This window comes from Podarcis tiliguerta (genome assembly GCF_965153285.1).
Source record: "Podarcis tiliguerta genome assembly, chromosome: 3".
In the NCBI taxonomy this organism is placed as follows: domain Eukaryota; kingdom Metazoa; phylum Chordata; class Lepidosauria; order Squamata; family Lacertidae; genus Podarcis; species Podarcis tiliguerta.
The window spans coordinates 100,608,299-100,631,689 of record NC_139536.1 but is presented as its reverse complement, the minus strand read 5'-3'; the positions used below and the strand labels follow the sequence as shown (position 1 = coordinate 100,631,689).

The 23,391-nt window shown below is 41.5% G+C and overlaps 1 long non-coding RNA gene across 1 annotated transcript in view; it reads right to left on the bottom strand.

Moving 5' to 3' along the window:
* Positions 1-521: 521 nt before the first annotated feature.
* LOC310673449 overlaps positions 522-23,391 on the bottom strand; it is a 49,129-nt gene continuing 26,259 nt past the window's right edge. The window contains exons 2-3 of the long non-coding RNA XR_014509022.1: positions 1,283-1,350; positions 522-550 (exon numbers count right to left, since the gene is read on the bottom strand). This is a non-coding gene — a long non-coding RNA (uncharacterized lncRNA). The remainder of the gene's footprint in view (positions 551-1,282; positions 1,351-23,391) is intronic.

Here is a 23,391-nt window from a genome sequence, read left to right as displayed (position 1 = left end):
CAAACAGCTCTTACTGTCAGGAAGTTCTTCCTAATGTTTAGGTGGAATCTTCTTTCTTGTAGTTTGGATCCATTGCTCTGTGTCCGCTTCTCTGGAGCAGCAGAAAACAACCTTTCTCCCTTCTCTATGTGACATCCTTTTATATATTTGAACATGGCTATCATATCACCCCTATACAACATATAGTATCTTATACAACAATTGGATCTTCAGTCTTATGATGTGAAGGTTGATCCAACCAAAGCTACTCCTGTCTATAAATATTTCTGAATTCTGCTCTTATCAGAATTTTATAAACCAGAAGTGGGGAATCCCTGATGGAAAACCATTGGGGGGGGCACATTTCAGTAGCAGGAAAAGACAGATTCAAAAGTGGGTGGGGCCAGACCTACATAGAATCATACTCATGTATAGTATACACAATCAAATGTGTATTTACCATGTGCTCAGAAGCATATATTTAATTCTTAGAAGTTCCACTCAAGTTTCACCTTCCATTTTCTCTATAGACTTCTTCTTCTACTCTCCAGCACTACTGTATCTTTCCTGACTGAGCAAAAAGCAGAATACAAAGAATGTCAACTGTCCAACAAGTCATTCAAAACCTCAAATTTCAAAATGCAATTGAATCCCCCCCAAAATTGCATGTATGCAATTCCAAAAGGCATGGAGTCACTAATATCAATAGAACATACTTGGAATCAAGTATTTATAGGACTGTAGCAACAGTCTTTGCAAAATATCAAGAGGATTTGAGTTAATTTAAAGGTTAATTGGTGTGTGCTGCAGGCTACAGAAATGGCCTTTGTCTTCACTTAATGAACAGAATCGGTGGGGTCCAGTTGCCTATTACCAGAACCAAAGAAATGCATCACCACAGAAGAGGGCAAGATTTGCACAAAAATTGCATATGCTAATTTATATGTACAGGTGCAAATTTAGAATTAATTATTATCATTTAAATACAAATACATTTCACTGTAGGGGGAAGACCAGGTGACCTATGTGTTTGCTCATTTGAGGTAGCAACTGTTGATGGGTAACTTCAAGGCCCCTGCTCTCCTTTCTTGTAAGTTCTTTCTCTTTAGTAGCCTCTCAAATACATGACAGTTTTGATAAAGAGGACACATAGCTATCTTAACAGAACCCCATTGTTTCATGAAGACTTCCATGCAATGTTGTGCTAGCTATTAATTGAGGGGGTGGATAAATTGGATAAAATACTCTGAGCAACTGACAGGTCTTATTCTTCATACCTAAGGTAGCCACATGTTCCACTTACTTTGGTTTTCTTGCGAATTCCTTCGTGTAAACAAACTTTGTGTCCTTTTGCTGTATGCTTCAAAAGACCTGCAATTACAATTTTATAGCTCAGTGTTACAAGATGATGGTATCTCAAGAGAAGGTGACAGTAAGTTAACAGATAGGTCCCCAAGGGCGACTGGCCCAGACCTACAGACTCCCTTCTCCAAACAGAAAAGCAGGCACAATTAGCAACTTTCAAAATGATAAATTTCTTTGTTTCAGCAACCCAGCCTAATGCAATTGGATGGAATCCCTTTGCATCCACATTTTCTGCTAATTAACTCCTAGTGTTGGGACTGGTCAGGTAAGAGCTGCCAGCTCATTTAGAGGGCATTCCCAACAACGGCATGTAATAGTGATAAGTATAAAGAATTCAAAAATGAACCTATTATGAAAGGAATAAGCTTGAAATTAAAACGCAAGACTGTTTTTTTTTAAATCAAAAGTTTATTTCCTTCAGCAATGGCTGTTGATATTAACTAAATCCCAATAGCAAACAAAGCCATGTATTGTATACATTTGATTAAAAAAAAATGTACACCTATTTCCTAAGCAAGGATAACTGGAATGTTTGAATAACAATACTGTATAAGAAAGGTGGCTCAATTAGTGTGAGAAAGGTAATCTATGAAACTAGAGCCCATTATATGCTTTTGTTTTCCATATACTTATGGCTTAGACGCACAATAATTTTGCAAGGGTTCACATGATTCAATGCTTCCCCCATTAAGGGGAAAAATTATGCACATAGAAACCTAGAACTTCAAGGAGACGTTTAGTCTAGAACTCTTCCTTCTTGACACACTACCTTTCTGTTTGCAAGGAATCTTTTGGTATGGTGGAACATTCACTCATGTAGCCCAGACATGGGTTTACCACTCTGTCTGCTATTAATGAGAACCAGACCTTACAACCTTAACTGGTAGCAATTCAGGCTAAAAATAATTCTATGTAAATAGAATACAGGGAAGAGTTTGCTCTTCCAGAATCCTTTGATGACATTCCAGTTGTGAGTTCTAAAATACGATTTGCCATCCCTTTTAACATTTTTTTTAAAGGATGTTCTATTCATCTCCTTTCCCACAAGGTGCTAATTTTAATTTGAATAAACTTAAAATGCATACACGCCCTATTTTAAGGAGTAACAATAGCCCTATTCACCTGAATGCAGGTGAGCTAAAAGTGTAGAGGGGGGAGGAGCACACAGACAAGCCCTACACTGAATTTCCTGGCACATGCTAGCTCTGCTTCAGATCTTGAGAGGTAAGATTTGAATTCTAAACCCTTTCAGGTAAGTACAATTAGAATCCTAATTGCATAAGCATTTTTCGTGTGGAATCTGTTGGAATCATCCCTTAAGTACAGCTGAGGGCAGTACATTCAATCTTACGAGAGTAAAAGTGTGCCTATGTTTTAGAATTGCTAGGTTACACAGATAGGGTGCCAGAGAGTCAAAATGGGAAGGTGGAAAATAGTCATACCATGGGCAAAATTTCCTTATTGTGGCCAAATTGTTCTGTTGCTCGATATCATTGAGGCGCTGACAAATTAAACTGTTTGCTTTACCAAAACCCAAAGTGAGTAGCTGTTGTGATAAACCACAAGAGTGAAGTTTTTGATAGACAATTTTAGTCCAGGCGCTCTTGTGACAATCTTGCAGCACTAGAGATATTAGACCCGGGGGGATTTGAGTTTAGACGAAGCCAATAGTTAAGTGTCCTACGCCAGATCTATAATTCTACTGATGGAGGATTATCCTCTAGGCGCAATGATGCATTTGAGACACAGGGTGGTACAGAGAAATTTTGCCTTAAGAACTTTGATTGGACAGCTTCCATCGATCCAAGGTGAGTGCCTGTCCAAATCTGAGCCCCATATAATAACTGTGCTAGGGGTTTAGCTTGGAATCAGATAGTTGTTTTGTTCCTTGACATCTGATAGGAGGGCATTCCACAGAGCGGGCGCCACTACCAAGGAGGCCCTCTGCCTGGTTTCCTGTAACCTCACTTCTCGCAGTGAGGGAACCGCCAGAAGGCCCTCAGAGCTGGACCTCAGTGTCTGGGCAGATCGATAGGGGTGGAGACACTCCTTCAGGTATACTGTACCTGCCCTCTCTGCACATTTGGCAAAACATCAGAACAGGACTAATGTCAAGTCAGCTTCAACATAAGACATGAACTGCATTCAGACATCATATTTCTGATCCTCCTACCCATGATCCTTCAACCCATTTTCTCCTTTCTTCGTGTACATGGAGAAGTTCGTGGTTTGATCAAACCATAATATCCTGTTACATCCATACTGGCAAGCTATGGTTTGAATAAGCCCTCCAGAGTAAGATTGTAAACTACAGTTGAGTGTGGTCTTGCAGCCCTGGCTTGGAAGACTCTTCATCTTCTCCAATACTTGCATATGGTGGGAAGAGCACCATGCCAAGAGATAATAAGCCATAATGGATTGGCAAAGCTGCCTATCTTGTTTGCACACCACTTATGTTGACCCCATCCAAGAAGGATCTGTTGTGTTCCTTTGCAGTATGCTACAGCAGGAAGTCTAGCTGAAGTAATGAGATGCCATTTGGCTGAAAAGCCAGACAAACATCAAGAAGGTTGGCAGCATGTGCCCAATTTACATTAAAGATTTTTTAAAAACAAAACCAGAGAGAGCAAGAGAGAGCAGACCACCTTGTTTAGAAATTGGCCGAATGGCAACTCTAATTCTCCTTGATCACACTTTTTTTGCCTTTACTTAGTAACATAATGCTCTGTTTAGCAAACGTATATATATAGAAGAGGTAGCGCATATGAAACAGAAAAATGTTCTACTGAATGCTTAAGTCACATTTTGACGCACTAGTCGCATTGAGGGAGTGAAAGTGAGCTGAAATTCCGTTTCAGAACAAGTCTTACCAATTCAGCATCGCACCACCACGTTCTCTCCAAAATGAAATTAGAGAACCCTAAAGTGAGATTGGTAGCTCTTGGTCATAAAGATATCATGCTTGGCCCATCTTACGTTTGCAAAACAGCAAGAAATAAGCACAAATTCAGTTTAAGAATGTGACAGGTAACAAATGCTACTGATCAGAACGGCATTAATAATGGCAACGTTTGTGATTTTTCCAGTTTTATGTTTACAGAATTTCCACTGCAAGTGAGGATGAATGGACTCATCGGCCTGGTTTGCTAGAAACAAACTAACAAGGAGCTGTTGGGTTGTTGTTGTTATTTTTATTGTGTATTGTGTGGTTTTATATCTTGATTTTATTTTGTGAACCACCCTGAGACCCCCAAGTATAGGGAAGAAGAAGAAGAAGAAGAAGAAGAAGAAGAAGAAGAAGAAGAAGAAGAAGAATGAACAGTGTACTGGTGTATGGTGCTGACAGTTCTCGCTGTAGACTTCTCCTTCTTCTTCTGCACCTCAATCAGACAAGCTAGAGTCCAACTCGTGGTGTGTGAAGCCAGGTTCATCATTTGCTTCTTTCCAAACAAAATACAAGGTTTGTTCTTGGATTGATTGGAGGAAACAAACCATGATCGCAGGTTCCATGGTTTGTTTTTAACTGTTGTTTAATGCAACACACGAACCAGGAAATTCAGCTAAGTTTGGGGGTCAAAGAAGAAGAGAAAGAAATGGAGAAACTGAGAAAATGTGTTGGATCCCCAGTGCAGATCCCCAGAATGTTCCTAGAGGAAAGGCGAAGACAGTTTCTCCTGATTCCATTTGTTCTTCACCCTCTAGAACTGTACAGGAGGCAGTTTATTTATTTACACTGTGTTGGAGCTGGATCACAATTTTAAAAATTACAATAAAGGAAAGAATTTTTTGCCATCTAGAGAGAGGATGTTACTTTCATAAACGGTTTCATTCGAAAATTGTATGTTGGTACTCAACAGCAAAAGTAGGGGATCAATGGAATAATGTAGGCAGCAATGATGAGTGAGGGATAAAGAGCAAATTCCATTTTGAATTTCACAATTCTCTTTTCTTGATAGAGGACAGCCATAGCAGAAAACCCAAATCACTAGAATAGAAGTTTAGGAATCCATCATTCCTAATTAAAATTCCACACAAAATAATGTTGATGCACCTAGGTGGCCAGATTTTAAAAAGAGACATGCAAACCAAAAACTGAAACAAAATGTATTTGTTCAGCATTTTGAATGAAAAATGGAAATCAAAAGTGGGAGACTGGCAATTCACAAACTCCGGTCATTGGGAACCTGAAAATCTAGAGCCAAATGTGTACAGAGAGGATCTCATATGAATTCCTGTACACCAGGCTTCTCTCAAAGAATCTTGGGAACTGTAGATGAGTGAGGATGCTGACAATGAGAAATTATTGGTTCCCTTCAAAATGTTTCAGTCCCCAAGGTTCCTGGGGCGGGTGTGTGTGTGTGTGTGACTGTTAAAACTGGTTTAAATCTACATCCTTAAGGCATACAACCCCCCTTTATTCTCTTCACTCTAAGAAGAGGTCAAATGAAGCTGAAATTCATAGCATTTGCAGTTCTGTTACTGGCCTGTTTGTGACATTATAGCCTTACGAATGCTTTCCTGAAAACCAATGATACAAAAATTCCCTTCTTCAGCTTGGAATTCAAAAATTATACTGGATTTTTTTATAACACAATACACTATATTCTCTATATTCTGCAGTTGTTAAAACTATGCAGAACTTAAAGTCCTGCCGTAACTAAGGCAAAAATGCATCTACTTGAAGTTACAAGCTATGAAGTTATGAAAGCTGCTGACTCCTGTGAGTCTATTCTATATTTGAACTTGAACTCTTGACTCATTCTTAGCCCTTCTTCATCCACCCGAGTGACGATGACACCACTACCAGCACACAGAAGTCCTGACTGTGTAGATCTTGGTGATTTTCCAAATGACTAACTTGCACAAAAGGATGCATCTCAAAATGGTTAGTGTTCAGTCATATAATACTAAATATTGAAGCCATGTATCTCCAAGTGAACATCTGCAAAGTATTTTCAATGGCCAGCGTAAATTCTTATATGTTTCTGAGCCAATTAGTGATTTGGAAAGCCAAAAGGGCCCCAGGAAGTTTTTGAAATAGTGATTTAAACAAACACACACAAGGATGCATACATACACACTAGGATTGTGGTTGGACATGAGAGAAAGAAATGAAGGGGGCAGTGAGACTCTGCACCAGGGGTCAGCAACCTTTTTCAGCCGTGGGCCAGTCCACCGTCCTTCAGACCATGTGGTGGGCCGGGCTATATTTTTTCCCAGGGAGGGGGAATGAACAAATTCCTATGCCCCACAAATAACCCAGAGATGCATTTTAAATAAAAGCACACATTCTACTCATGAAAAAACACCAGGCAGACCCCACAAATAACCCAGAGATACATTTTAAATACAAGGGCACAGTCTACTCATGTAAAAACACACTGATTCCCGGACCGTCCATGAGCCGGATTGAGACAGCATTCAGCCCACGGGCCTTAGGTTGCCTACCCCTGCTCTACACCCTGAATCAGGAAAAAAATCTGTCCGTGGAAATGTTTCACTTCTGGATTTTCTTGCACCTCAGCAAGAAGTTGTTTGGTTTTTAAAAGCTGCTGCTGCTGAACTGTTGTTAGTCAAGGTTCAGGGTCTGGGTCTTTATTCAGCTAATTGTTTCTAAATATTTACAGACAGTAGTTTCATAAAAATATAGTAACATACAAAATGACAATAAAAATGCCACACAAAAAATCAGTAAATAAATGAGGAAGGCCAATTTTGGCTGCAGGAGTGGTCTATAAAATATGCCATACATAAAATAACCAAATAACACATTCAGGGCCTACATTTAGGATCGTTTTACACACACAGTATCCTCAGATAGCTTCAGTACCGCAAAAACAAACAAACCTAAAACAGTAACACCTCCCTGATTGACAAAGCAATAGAAACTTCAGAGAGGAGTTTCACTGTGTTCACTCGTGTGAAGAATATATCCTCCACATGGACTGCTGCTTCATTTTGAAACTGCAAAAGTACTGTAGGGCGCACGCAGAAAAGTCCGCTGAAAATATTCGGAGAAGGACAGGGCAGCATCAAGCTGTCCTTGAAGCACACGTGTGTGCACAAGACAAGAGACGGGTGAAGGCTGGGTGCATTGTCAAAGCTGTTTTCTTAACCTCTGGAACTCAGGTCTCAGATATGCTTGCCTCCACCCTCACCCCTCCAACGTCTCCCAGTGTGCTGTACAGTGTCAGCCAAAACACCCAAAAGCCTGAGTAAAAACAGCTCTCTGTTGAAGGAGGGAGCAGGGTGGAGCAGAGAATCTGGCTTCTATGCGATTTTTTTTGTCGCATTCCAAGAAAGCCAGTGACAACAGTTAGCGTGCGCAGCCAAGGAAACGTAATCTGAACTGTTGCTTATCAATTAAGATCTAAACCCCGAGTCCTGGATCCTTCGAAAGCTGTTATCTAGCTGTTCGGTGGCTTTGGGGAGACCAGTTGATGCCCTCCGTCTGGATCCTGACAGACAACAATGCAAGCTATCGCGCCATATGGTCTTAATTAGTTGTCTAAACAAAAGCGTATGTACGACATTGTTACGAGGGGCAGGCTCGCCTCTCAGGGTGCAATCCGCCTACAGTAAGGTCAATGAGCATTTCGTCACTGAGTTTAATGGAAGGTGGATCACACCCTCAGTATTCTGGCTTGCTCCTTTTATTCCTGGCCAGAATCATAAGATGAGACAATGTCAAGTTTTTTTCGTGTGTTGGGCTAAATAAAGGGATTAGCTGCTAACCGGATGACAGGTTTGTTAATTTAGTTTCATCTCACCTTCATTGATGCTCTTATACAGGGGAGAAATAATAAAAATAATATAACAATAGTTTATTATTTATACCCCGCCCAGCTGGCTGGGTTTCCCCAGCCACTCTGGGCAGCTCCCAACAGAATATTAAAAACACGACAAAACATCAAACATTAAAAACTTCCCTAAACAAGGCTGCATTCAGATGTCTTCCAAAAGTCAGATAGTTGTTTATTGCCTTGACATCTCATGGGAGGGCGTTCCACAGGGCAAGCACCACTACCGAGAAGGCCCTCTGGCTTAAATAAATAACGCTTCCGTGTGATCACTAAAATCAAGCTAGCCAAGCTCTAGTTCTCTTACCACTCAAATGACCCATTATTGTTGGATGGGTATGAAGGTAGCTTTGCTACAGGGGATGGACTCAGGTCATCTCAAGGTAGCATAGCTGTTTGCCATGTTTCTTTCCTAAAGGTGAAGGGGGGGTTGTGAAATTATAGGTAGTTGCTGCAGCAGAGGGGAACTTACGGGTGGCCTTTATTCCAAATTAGATAGATAGATGATAGAGATAGATAGATAGACAGATAGATAGATAGATGATAGATAGATAGATAGATGATATAGATAGATGAATGAGTCCTTTCTCAGCCATAAAAAATGTAAAATAAAAAGGTAATTTGAAAGACAGGTTTCATAATGTTGGGAAGCATTTATCAGTTGTCACCATTAGTGAAATGTTTCTGGGGAATGGCCCCATAGTGTGGAGTGAAGGCACATGAGGTGACTACCTTGCTGAAGCTAAGCAGCAGTGGCGTTGCGCGGGTTGTTAGCACCCGGGGCAAGGCAAGTAATTTGCGCCCCCTAACCCGGGGCAAGGCAAGTAATTTGCGCCCCCCCGCTGCACTGTCCCTCCCCCAGATAGTCCCTCGCTCTCTCTCCGCACCGCACCGCACGCCTGGCACCCTCCCCTCCACAGTGGGCGGCGACCCGGCGGCTCGGATCGGATTTGCACAGCCAGCACTGCAGTGAGAGAGAGTGAGTGAGCCAGGTAGGGGCAGAGAGCTGCGAGTGCGAGCGCGCCCCCCGCCAGATGTTGCGGCCGGCCCCCCCTGCACCCCCCACGCTACACCACTGCTAAGCAGGTCTGGGTCTGGTTAGTCCTCGGATGGGTGACCACTTGGGAATCATATGTATGGTGCCTTGGAAAGAAAGGTGGAATATGAATGTAAGAAAATGTTCAAGACCAAGCCTATGTTTTGTGATTGCATTTTCATGACTGTTTGTTTTTAAAACTGTCTTTAATGTTGTATTTTAAATTGCTGCAACCCACACTGGGTCAACAACAACAACAACAACATAATAATACAGAAATACAAACTGCAGTTGAGTGAGCTGTGAGGGTTTTGGCACCCTTCTCTTAGAAAATGTGGCTACCCACACATCCCAGCAAAAATATATAAATATGGGGAGTGTTGTTAACACACAACAATACTTTGTACCCACTTCAATTCCCCACATGAAAAATGCACCTTCTGGAACGTTCCTTATCACTTACTGAAGCAATCTGAAGAGAATTATAGCACTTGAGGTTCCTTACACATACGAGAGAGAGGAACAAAATTAATGGCATATTAAATATTTGCTTAGAAATGGAACCAATGTAATTTCCCCTCTCATTTTCACAGTACGTTTTGGAGTTCTCACATAGATAAATGGCTGCTGGAAGAAATCCCACGGCATAGAATCAATCTTCATTCTTAGGCTTTCTTTGGGTTGGCTGCTCTGATAGGAGCGGCAGCAAGATAAATGTTCCACTAAAACATTCTTGCCATAGGAACAATGTAGCACAAGCAATATCAAGTCCATCAGCAGCAGTGAACTTGCCTTCCTGAATAGCCTGCGACGAGTCAGTTCAGAGGAAGGAAAAATTCATTTCGACAGAGCGGTAGCTCTCTTCATATTTTCTTATAACTGCCATGTGAAATTAAGCTGTTACGGTGAGCAGGGGTGCAAAAGGAGTTTCTGGCTCCAGTACACTACATGTATATCGGGCACTGTGCCCCATCCACAATAGAGGAAACAATTTTGCATAAAATCTACACATGTGAAATTTGTGGGTACAAATTTGTAAGTAATTTCTAGGCCAATTACCCTGTGGGGAATCTTAAAAGGCTTATAGTATTTATTAACAAAAATGTTGTAATTATAATTAATGCAAAGTAAGAATAGTTATGAACGTAATATTTTTTATCAGTGTGTAAAAGGGAAAGGTGAAAGTTTCAGCTCTAGATGAATCCTAATTATTAATTCACATGAAGTTTGCTCATTGTCAGTTGAGTCTTAGTGGTTCACAGTTAGACAGGTCAGTTTATGTTCCAGGCAGGAAAATTCAAAAGGTCAAGTTTCGATAGGCCAATTCTAGTGACTTTTATTAGTCCATGGCTATAGGCTGGTAGGTATGGAGATAATTGAAAGTCATTGGTCCGAAGGGTTCTGAGAAACTGCGTATAACGGCAGTCATAGCATTGTCAGTATGGTCTGGTGGTTAGCAGAGACAGCAGAAAAACAGCCTAAGAAGCTGAAGAAGATCAGAATCGTGCAACAAACTCACATTTCATTAACTGTAAACCAGTTTTGTTGCTGCCTTTCATGAATTGTATTTAAGCTGGCAATAGGACATTCAGGAAAAGGCCGGCAGTGATCCTTAGGAAGGGTGCATGGGAAAAAATCTAAGATTTACAATCACCAAGGCCCATGCTTAGATAAATTCAGAATTAAATTGTTGAAAGCAAGCACTGTATTCAGTGCTTATGTAAAGCCTGTGTCGTTTATATCTCATAATAACTTTAGCAATATTACCAAACAGGTCAAACAGCTATTCTTCCCCACTCACCTTTTGGGGGTGTGTGCAAAAGATTTGAGCCTTTGGCATGGTTATACCCATTTAAGCCACCCACAAGAGACCTGCTATTTTTTCCTCATGGGTACAAAAGCAATCAATTGACCCCTTTCCCCACGATATTGCCATGGGCAACAGCTCTCTAAATTGCATTTCCCTAAAAGAAAAAAAGAAAAAGCCCAGTACAGATAGCAATATTAGGACTGTCCTTAGGACAGTCAATAGTGGATGGTGGCAGTTTGCTAATCTCCTGGCAGGTGAGTCACTGCTGCTTATTGAGAGGGAGAGGGAGGGAGGCAGGGAAGCAGGAAGTTCAGCATTGTGCAAACGCACCAGTGGAGCTAATATGATGTTCCTGCCAGTGTGTTTACACTGCGCCAACTTTCCTGCCTCCTTACACCTCCCGCTCACTGCTGGGAGGTCAGCCAAGAACTGCCGCCCCACAGTCCTGTACTGGGCAAACTTTGAGTCACTCACTTATGACTTCTCTGCTGGGGGTTATCATTGTGGCAATCTTTATAAATTGCAAATTTGTAAGCATTTTTGTGAAAGAGTCCCAGTAGGCCCTCGATTCAATATTAAAGATATGTGCCCTGTGTATAGGAAGATTTCACACTGATTCATCTCTGAGTCATTTGGTCTTATTTCTGTCAGAATCCCCTGACTGATTGTATGTTTATATTTTGTGTTTATTGCTTAGAAAAGCCCCAAACACACTTCTTCTTTTCCATTTCTGAGAACAAATTTCAGCAACTATCAACGCATCAGGCACCCTCCTGCCTCTTCTAATGGGTCGAAGCTGTAGAACCCTATGACTCACTGGTTTTAATGGAGTGCATGTTTCAACATTGTAATCCAAATCCATACAAGGTCCTCTAGATTAATGTCAGCAAAATAAATCTTCTTACAAAGATTTATGCCAAATGTTCGCTTTCACTCGATAGTCCCTCAGGCTTGTTGGCCTGTCAAATGTGTGACCCTAGAAATATAATTGAGCGTTAAAGGTCCCGTGTCAATTCTGCTAGTACCATCTATAGGACAGAAACTGTCACCCTCAGCACATTCAGAATAGGGCATGGAGCCATACATTCCAGGTATGGAAGCTCATGCCTTTAGTCTTAAGTGCACAAACAGAAAACCTTTGATAAGGGCATTGCATCAAGAGATCGCTTTCTGGCAGACAGATTGTAGAGCAATGTTGCCAGACTAACAATCTGAGTCAGCACTGGCCTAATTGTTTCATTTGAGATCCAGTCATCATTGCTGCGTGGACACGGTTCAATAACAGAGGTGAATGGAGGGACATAAATGAATTTTCTTTAAAAAAAATCCTCTAACATTATCTGCAACAAACTGGGATGAGCTGTTCCTACCCAGTAACCCAGTTAAGAATATCTAGGTTCCTCATTATTAGTGAGTGAGCTTTGCTTATGGTTTAGTCAAACGTATGGTTGTTATAAGCATCTTTTTAAATTTATTTCCACTCTATGTTATTTTGCAGGGACACGGGTGGCACTGTGGCTTAAACCACAGAGAGAGCCTAGGACTTGCCGATCAGAAGGTCGGCGGTTCGAATCCCCGTGATGGGGTGAGCTCCTCTTCCTCGGTCCCTGCTCCTGCCAACCTAGCAGTTCGAAAGCACGTCAGAGTGCAAGTAGATAAATAGGTACCGCTCCGGCGGGAAGGTAAACAGCGTTTCCGTGCGCTGCTCTGGTTTGACAGAAGCGGCTTAGTCATGCTGGCCACATGACCCGGAAGCTGTACGCCGGCTCCCTCGGCCAATAAAACTAGATGAGCACCACAACCCCAGAGTCGGCCATGACTGGACCTAATGGTCAGGGGTCCCTTTACCTTTACCTTTATGTTATTCTGCACCTTACATTAGTGAGAAGTGAGGCCTGGCCTAAGTGTGTAACAGCACAGTCCTGTGGTATTATGACATACATTGCTTCAGATTGAAGGAAGGAGTAGTGGAGATTGGGTGATACTGTTGATTTAAAAAAAAAAAAATGCTTCCAGTACCAAGAGGCTAGTCATATTAGTTGGCTGCCACAAAAAGAGCAGCGAGTCTTGTGGCATATTAAAGGCTAAGAATTTGAATGTGCCATACGTTTTGGTGGGCCACAGTCCACTGCATCAGAAGCATGGTCTATCCTTAGTTAGGACCAGGGCAGAGGAGAGATTTGATTCCATTTGCACATTTAAAGGCAATTCACACTTTCTGGGGGGGGAAATATGCAAACCAAAACCAATCCTGCAAAATTCACACATTTCTGAATTTTGCTATTTGTACATCAGTTCTCTAGACAAGTAACATATACAGAAATACATATACCTGGGCAAAGGGTACATAAAGATGCATCTATTAGTGAAAATGACACAGGGAATTTTTTTTTTTTTTATTTTGTGTGTGTATAGTTTATTAAATTTTATTTATTATTTATTTATTTAGTTAGTTTGCAGCATAAAAGCACAAAACAACATAATAACAAACAAAACAATACACCCCACAAAGTTTAAAAGGCCATAGATTGTTTTGTCAAATATCTGGAAGAAGAGGAAAGTCTTCGCCTGCATCTAAAGACCTGCAATGAAGGTGACAGGACAGCCTTTCCTTTGCAAAAAAAATGCATATAATAGGCAAATGGCATACAAAAAATGTGTATATTATGAGAAATTCACACTGAAATGCTTGTATGCTATTTTCTTGAATAAAAAAGTTGACTTTACTTTGAGTTTCTGAGTCTCTGTTCTGACCTGCCTATGACCCAGCCCTGAGACACATCATTCCAGAGAAGCCTGTATGTGATGTCCTTTTCTGAGAGCAGTTCTGCAAATGCAAGCCACTTTTAAAATGAATTAGTTCTGGCTATTTACGGTAAATTGTAGCAGCTAAAGCAGCTAAATATACAGAGTGTCTATTGCAAATAGTTTTAATGTCACATATAAAAACTATAATTAAATAGTAAATAGATTTATAATTTATAGTTAACCAGATTGGTTTCTCTTCAACGCAGAGTTTTTAAAAGCTTAGAGCCTTTAAATCTAGCAATCTTAATGCAGAACATCAGTTTTCAGGAACTGATAGGCAACACAATATTTTTCATATTTTCAGCAGAACAAAGACTGATGAGATCCTGCTCTGAAGCGCTATTGTCTTTGCTTCATCACATGCTCTTAACTCTTACTGGCAAAGTTCTGTTTTTCTGGGCTTGCAATAAATTGACTATCTTTTCTCTCCTGTTCTGATAACATGATTTTTGATCTGAGCGAAACATTTGCTTTGATATTGTTGGACTAGCTGTTGGTTATAAAATAAAAATAACCAAAAGGCATATCTTTTTTGGAATGGTACTAGGATATTCGCTGGAGAGACTTCTTTTATGGAATCTTCTGCATTGTTAAGGTTAGAGCCTTATCCCTCCTCTGAAATCAGTTCAGCAATAAAAAGTGATGATTAGCTGCACTAACCTTTGTTATTTTCCTTCTCCCTGATGAGAGCTATAGATGCCTTTTATTGGTTGATTTTTCTAACACCGCTTTGAAAGCACATTTGAGGCTACAATATTAACAAGGAGGCTCTCAAGCCAATCTCATAAATCATGTGTTGCTGAACACCTACGTGTGTGTGTGTGTGTGTGTGAAACCATGATTTAAAATACATATCTCCTTCAACACCTCCCTCCCCAAATTATTCTATCAACATGACTGCCAAAACACACCTCTATTTTATAGCGATTCTACAATTATCACAGTGGAGGAGTTAAGAGTGTATTTTTTTCCAACAGCAACAGCTATATGATCACCATGGACCAATGGAAGAATAGTGATTATTTTAGTTGTTCTGATGTCACCGAGGGCCTATGCAGGGGACGCAAGGCAGATGAATGCTGAAAGAGACCAGAGATACCTTAGAACGTGTGATGTAGTGGTTAAGAGCGATAGACTCGTAATCTGGGGAACCGGGTTCGCGTCTCCGCTCCTCCACATGCAGCTGCTGGGTGACCCTGAGCTAGTCAGACTTCTCTGAAGTCTCTCAGCCTCACTCACCTCACAGAGTGTTTGCTGTGGGGGAGGAAGGGAAAGAAGGTTGTTAGCCGCTTTGAGACTCCTTTGGGTAGTGATAAAGCGGGATATCAAATTCAAACTCTTCTTCTTCTTCTTGTACCCTCCAAATGTTTTGGATTATGATTCCTATTGTCCATGACCATTTCCGCCTTAGGTTTGAAGATCTACGAACATTTGGTAAATGGAAATCTGCATATTTCTTGCAAGCCCTGATATCTTTTAGGTTACAATTTGCTTAGCCAGTTACAGAGCCTTTTTGAGAAAAGCAGGTGGGGAGATTGAATTTACTGCTTTTTATGAGATTTCCTGGTTTCTCGTGACAATCGAGTTGTTTTATCATAGTTCTATATTTTTAAATTTCTTGTAAAGTTTTTCACCCTAACATTTCATCACACTGAAATTCACAATCCAGTGTCTCACTCTTCAGCTTGTTGGAGGGAACAATCCAGCCCCCCCCCCCCTTCTTGGGCTTCTCCTGGTCATCCAGAGCAAATTTAGGTGAGGTGTGGTGGGCACATGGAGGGAGGAAATAGAGGAAAGCCCCATTATGTATCACCAGTGGGCATTCCGGAAGGATTTTTCATGTTTTTGCCCCAAAGTGATCTTAAGAGTTTCACAGGAAATATCAGAGTAATACGCCTATGCAGGTTTGTCATTGTGGCTTCTAGTGACCTTTCTTTTGGAAACTCTTAAGATATTTATAAAAAGGCATTGGTGGAGAGGAGGCATTTTCAGCTATTTTTGTGAAGATTGACCATTAATATAGCTTATAATGAATGCAGTAGAAAATGTAGGACCAATTACATGAGAGATGCATACATTAAATGAAGTATCCCCCTGGGGTCTTTTATAAGAAACAGAATATGTTCTCTGTTTGCTAGCTGCCAATCCTGCTCATCCATTTGACTTGCACTTGACCTGAAAGCAGGCTATATTTCAACATGGAGCCGGAAATTGCTCCTTAATCACTCTGGGATCTTTCCTGATATTTAAGATTACATCAATAGCAGGTTATTCTGGTCTCCTCTTCCCTGGCTTCCTTTCTTTAGGACAATTGGTGATCATATTTGAGAATAATTAACTATGTTGGCCTTCATGATTAAGCACCTTGGCCTGATTTCAGACATTACATACACCCTGCGGCCGCATAACGCTAATTTCAGATAAGAGGTCCAAAGAGATATCACAGAACCTCTTATGAACGATACATATAGGAAAAATTCCCAAGGAACATGGCATAACAAAGCTTCCTTGAATGCCTTGGCTATTGTTGCTGCCATCTTGAATCACTGCAATCCATTATTCCTGGTAGCCAGAGTAGATAGATAGATAAACTTTATTTGCATTAGCCAACGGCCATAGCAACATAAAACAAGCAATATATACAATTAAAAAGACAACAATGGGTAAAAAGGACAATCAGATGATAATCATTCAGATAGTGGTCTTTAATCTCACTGCACCCTTGATAAACCGGACAACCTTTGCTGTCATTTTGATCTGATAAAAGAAAGAACAATGTGGCCACAGATGGGCGGCCTGGGATGGTAAGGAAGAGTGGGGTGATGATCTCATTCCTCAGATCTTTATAAAGGGGACAGGACAGGAGAACATGAGCCACTGTTTCCAGATTGCCATCTCCACATGGGCAGAGTTGTTTCTCAGTTGGAATCTTTTGGTATCTGCTCTCAAGTATGGCAGAGGGCATCACATCCAATCTGGCCAGTGTGAAGGCACGTCTGCATACAAATATGGTGCCAGGGAATCAAACTGAGAAGGCGGAAAAAAGGCATACCAAGGACAGAGTTTCTTTATAATGGCCAGATTGTTCTATTGCTGTAAGTCCTTCAGACGCTGTCCAATTGGTAGCCAGAGTAAGTGCACTAAAAACTCCATGGGCATAAGTATCAGGACCAGCCCAGAACATTTTACTACCCGAGGTAGAGCAAAAATGATGCTTCTCCTCCCCCTGACAACTCACAAGACCAAGTTATTTTGAATGCCTGAGGCAGGAAATCCCAAAATTGTCTCCATACCTACCTGGGAGTAGGGATGGATAATGAATTCATTCAGTCTGCATTTTAAAGGAAGCTGGCCAAGTCTGCCATCCTCAAACTTATATGCAGATGGAAACACAGCTATCAAGTGGAATATAAATTTCCTCAAAATTTTCAATGCCATTTCAGTTCAAAAAAATTGCAGAGAAATCCATATTTTGTTGGGGAAATATGTACAGAAATAACATGTACAAAAATGCATATTTTAGGGTCACAAACTTTTTTTAAGTTTCCCCTTTTTTAAAAAATCCTAAAAATGGGACAGAATGGACTCATGGTGAATGAGTAAATGTGAAACTGGCATGGAACAGAAGTAAATAAATGAAGTTAAATTATAAATTACATTTGCTTTCTTTTCATGACTCCTGCCTGCCTAAACATAGTAGAAGGTTTCACCACAATTTTTGATATGGTCTGCTCTCAATTTTCCAGACCCTTCTGTACGGTGGTCAGTAGAAATTCAAAGTAAGAAACCAAGAAAAGCAGAACAGCTACAAACCAATGGCATGCTATTATTCAAAAGAGGAACAATTGTAGGACTACTTGATAGATAAAACTTGAGGTCAATGCAGAGCCGAGACCGTTCTAAAATTACGTACCCCAGGAAATAACCAAAGACTTTTAAGAATACAGAGCACACTGACAAAATCATGATGTTTGGTTAAAAAATACTAGCTACAGTTGAACATTCTTTTAACATTAGGACTACTAAGGGAGGGCAGAGAAACCAAAGTAAGAGCAAAAAATACAAAGTTTACTGGCCTTGTTGGAAAGATTCCTGTTCAGTTTCATAAAGCTCTGAGGTGATTGCAGACCATTTATAAGAGATGGTTTTCTGCTCATTGCTTATATTGAACATTTTTTTTAAAGAGGCAGTATATTTTTATAACATATTCATATGCAATTTTGTCGTCTTCTTCTTCTTCTTCTTCTCTCTTCTCACAAATGCTGATGCTGATGTGACAATATGTCTCCTAACTAATAAGCCAGGAATGAGACCTCAGACCCAACCCCATTTTTGCAATACAAGGTTCTCATATATCAGCTCAGAAGTGATATATTATTGTTGGGTGGCTCTGACAGAGGATTAGACAAATTCATGGAGAACTCTATCAGGCTCTTCCTTGAAGACATTCCATGTTCCAAGAAGGGTTGTCTCACCCTCACCCTTCCAGATTCCATTCTAAGTCGTCATTCTGACGTACGAGTTTCCTCCATATGACCAAGCTTGTTCTGCTCCCAAACTGTCAAAGGTTCATAGATCCTTAGGGATGCTTCAGGAATTTGATCTTAGCACACTTCCAGGACAAACTGACTTGATTTTCATCTTCCAGGACAATACACCAACTGAAATTCAGTTACCCACTGGGATTTATGGTGTTATGAACCCCTGTGATTGGGACAAAAGAGTCAAGGGATCCAGAGGACCAGGTGTCAGAGCTGACTGCAGAAGATAGGGAGACCATTTTGCCTGAGGGGATTCAACAAGAACCAGAGCAATCTCCCAGACCAACAGTGCCCATAGCGGCAGAGCCTGAGCTACCAGAGACACCTTTCCCTGAGCCTTAAGAACTAGATGCCTCTCATTCCACATCACCAGTCTGGGAGTGCTAGGAACTCCCCAGGTGGGAGGCTATAGAATGAAGGAGTGCCCATCTTCAGGTCAGAACTGTCCATGGTCCCACAGCCTTGCCACTTTCCCTGTGGGTTCCGGCATCAGACCAGAACACAACATGCACTTCTTGAACATTTCGGCAGAATGATGGCTCAACATCCATTAAAAGAACTAAAAGGGGGAAACAATATTGAATCTATTTAAATGTCAATTGCCATGTGGAACTTTCTTATGCAGATTGATGTGGAAACAGGGCAGAAAGGATTTATGGCTGAACATGTGCAAAAGTGACACAGGTTGAAAATAGAATGATTTGCCCATCCCTAGTGCTGGCTCCATCCACCGACTTGACATTTTTTCCAAGACAATTCAAGCTGGGGATGCAAAGGCTGGACCAATTAAAATTTGAATCACTCCATGGACTGGTTGTCACAAATGCAACCCTGCTCAAGCTTCCCCATTACTGGACATGGTTGGATTGGTCTTTGCCACATACAAGTCTATCGAGCACCATGGAAAATCTCCGTATCAGTGGCGCCACAGCACATGTCCCTGGTGACAGCTAGTGCTGGCGTGAAAATGTTCCCACACAATTGGGCTGACTCATATGGCATACCCAAAACAAATACACAAGCATTTTTAATAGACTCCATGTGGGGTGACTAATACTTGAATTGGCTCACAGGCTGGGTTGGTAATGTAAAAAGTGGAAGGATGAGCCAGGGAATTGCACACTGGCCTCTGTATCAGGGCAGATAGCTGAGCAAATAATAGATAGCAGAACAATTATAATAGACCAGCGAATGATCTTGAGGGAAATGATTTCTGGCCGCCAACGTGTCTTTATTAGGAGTAAACCATCTCAGGCCAACTGCTCAGGCTTCTCCATGAGTCTTTATCTAATCCCCACATGACTTTTTCTAAAAAGACTAATGAAACATGGTTCTTAGAACAAAAGAGCCATACTAGATCAGGGCCAAAGACCTATCTAGTCCAGCAACCTGGTCTCACAGAAGCTCTAAAGTGGTACTCTCAACCATCCAATCAGAGAAGATGGAAACTGTAGTATGGCAATAGCTGGAGGACACAATCTTGGCCACAAATCACATAGAAGAGCAGGAAATAAATGTGATAAATTAATATTATAAAAAAAGAAGAAAATGGTGGGGTACCCTAGAAACTGAGGGTTCCAGAAGAAGTGATGGAACACGTTGTTGTTGTTGTTGTTGTTGTTGTTGTTGTTGTTGTTGTTAGGCAGGATGCCAAGGTGGCTCCAGAATATCCATTCTTAGAGAGTTTAAGGGAAGAAGTAGAACAGGCAATACCTGGGATGTTTTAGGCATGAGACATCTTGCCTTAGGGTCGGCAATTGGACTAGATAATCTACTAGTACCTTTCAAATTCAAATAGTCTATGAACTCCCAGAACAGAAGGTCATTGCTCCTTGGAAGATTTCCAAGTAAAGCTATTTTGTATTTATAGGTAGGGAGAGGAGGCTAAACCAAAACCACACAGAACCAGAGTCAGCTGGAAAACACACAAAAGGAGCGGTGTGAGGCCCTACAAACCTGATTGATTGCCAGTTGGCCTAGGGAAACAATGTAAACCCAGGAGGACAATAATTTAAAGAAGGTATATAGCATATATTTACTCTCTATATAATATATAATAATACGAGACCGCCCAAAAGGCACAGCACTTAACATTAATCAAAGGCAAGGCTTTCTTTGCACCAAGAAATTGCCCCCTTTGTCATGAGATACTAAGGCCAGCAGTTTTATAGGCAAGCTTTAGGAAACTGGTTTATGATGTCTAACTACATGCGGGAATATAAGGTACAGAAGGTCTCTGCTATTTTAACACTCTGAATTTCGTCTCGTGGCTTTGTCTGCAGGATGCAACACACACACACACACACACACCAGGTTCGCTCAGGACAAGAGACACACTGAAACATAAGATACTAATGAAAGTAGCTGTGGGTGGAATTTATTTACACACCGGCAGAGACCTACCTGCTAAATTACCAGAGATCGGGTTGGACGTCAGCACCCAATGCTGTCGAGTAATTATTAGGGAAAGCAACATGCCACATTGGGAGAAGTGCCCCAAACAAATCCATTTTGGAGGGAATTAATGGATGACATCATCCTTGTGAGTGTGACACAGTATCCTGCAATGTTAATCTGATTACCTCGCCTGTGTTGTGGACAGTCCACCCTGCACTCCACAATATTTTAGTTTGCCATAAATCTATGGGGAGAGTGAGAGATGAAAACAACCTTCCATCTGGTCTTGGTTCCTCTCCAACATCAGCTGGGCTGCTGCTTCTCTGCCTTCTCTCCTGTCCCCATCCCACATATTCCTTTACATAAGTTATTGCAAAGGGCCAGGTTTCAAAGTGAGGAGGGGGAGAAATATTCATTGAAGATTAGCGCCGATTATTAATGGCTTGGCTCGAAAAGTTCATTTTGAAATTTCAGCTTGGAGGGTTCCCCTCCTCAGATCTGCTGGCAACGTATCAGGTTTGCGTTTGGTCCTTCGGATTCACATTGTATCACTTCCCCAGATTTGTATCCTGCAACAACAGCCATCTATGTTCATAATATCAACAAATCAAAATGTGCATTGATTAGCACATTTTTGTTTGCCAAGTTCTCCTTTGAGAAGTTCTCCTTCTGCAGGGGGTGGGGACTTTACTACATGCCAAATGAGCTCTTTTTGCCCAGTGAATGCCCATGAGAACTTCCTTTGCAGCTGCGGGGCACAGAAGGAGGGGACATTACATCTGGATTAGGGTCACTGGGAGGCAGGTTAAATCAACAGACACTAACTTCCTTTCATATTCAGTTCAATTCATGAAAGTGTGTTTGACCATCTCCACACCATCTCCATTAAAAAGTTGCTCCTCACCCCTTGACTGTGTGGGGACTTATCAAAATGCTCAACCATGCCTTTCAAAGTAGGGGAAGAGAAGGCTATTCTTTATCCTTTCGTGTAGTTTTTCAAACCTGCTTAGTTTTTGCTCTTTTGAAAAAAGGTTGAAACAAAAGGGTAGACAATGCTTTACCAGGTCATTCTTCTAGAAAATATTGAAACCGAGAGAAGTGAAATATTGGACATTACTATCAAATGTCAGTAAGTGGAGACCCAGTGGCCAAATCTGATCCAAGCAGAGACATCCCACTGGCCTTCTAGTTGGCAGCTGAATGGCAAATGAGATGTGAGGGGAAATAGCAGCTGTGACAACAGAACTTGCTCACAGACCCCAGCCCTCCAGGAAAAATATTTGTTTGTTTAGTATTTTCCATCTTTCCTACAAGGAGCTAAAGGGGACATACCCATTTCCCCAAGTGATGCAGGTGGCATTGTGATCTAAGCCACCAAGCCTCTTGGGCTTGCCAATCACAAGGTCAGCAGATCGAATCCGCATGAAGGTGTGAGTTCCCTCACTCTGTCCCAGCTCCTGCCAACCTAGCAGTTCAAAAGCATACCAGTGTGAGTAGATAAATAGATACTGCTGTGGTGGGAAGGTAAATGGCATTTCTGTGCGCTCTAGTTTCCATCATGGTGTTCTGTTGTGCGAGAAGTGGTTTAGTCTTGCTGGCCAAATGACCTGGAAAGCTGTCTGCAGACAAATGCCAGCTCCCTCAGCCTGAAAGTGCGATGAGCGCCACACCCCATAGCCAAGTTTGACTGGACTTAACTGTCCAGGGTTCCTTTACCTTTACCCATTTTCTCACCTTTATTTCTTCACAGCACAGGAAGGTTAGGGCAGGAGATAAAGTAATGATCTTCCCCACATTACCCAATGAATTCTGTGGCTACGCGGGGCAGCTTTCTAAACCAAGTCTCCTCTTGTGTCCCACTTGGACTACTGCAATGCACTCTATGTGACTCAGAAACTACAAGGTGACTCAGAAACTGCAACTAACTCAGAATGCAGCAGTTAGACTGGTGACTGGGAGCAGCCACCAGGACCATATAACGCTGTTCCTAAATAACTACATTGGCTCCCGGTACGTTTCTGAGCACAATTCAAAGTGTTGGTGCTGACCTTTAAAGCCCTAAACAGCTTCAGCCATGTATACCTGAAGGAGCACCTCCACCTTCATTGTCCAGCCCAGACACTGGGATTCAGCTCCGAGAACCTTCTGGTGGTTCCCTCATTGTGAGAACTGAGACTACAAGGGAACTAAGCAGAGGGCCTTTTTGGTAGTCGCATCAACCCTGTGGACAGCCCTCCCATCAGATGTCAAACAGATAAACAGCTTTGTGATTTTAAAAATACATCTGAAGGCAGCCCTGTTCAGGGAGGTTTTTAGTGTTTGCTGCTGTATTGTGTTTGTACCCAGGGTGGCTGGGGCAACTCAGTCAGATGGGCAGCATATAAATAATAAATTATGTTGTCGTTGATGATGATGATGATGATTCAACACTTTAAACCTTGGTGCTCTTCAGTTATTCCTGTATAACTCCTATTATCTGGCCATCTGTCATGGATCCTTAATTGAGATTCCGGCATTGAAGGAAGTTGGACTAGGTCCCTTTCTGCTCTACAGTTCAGTGATGCTATGATCCCTGATCCATGTCCATGCTGGCTGGGCCTGATGGGAGTTGGAGTCCATCAACATCTGGAAGGCACTGCCTGGGATGCCCACAGT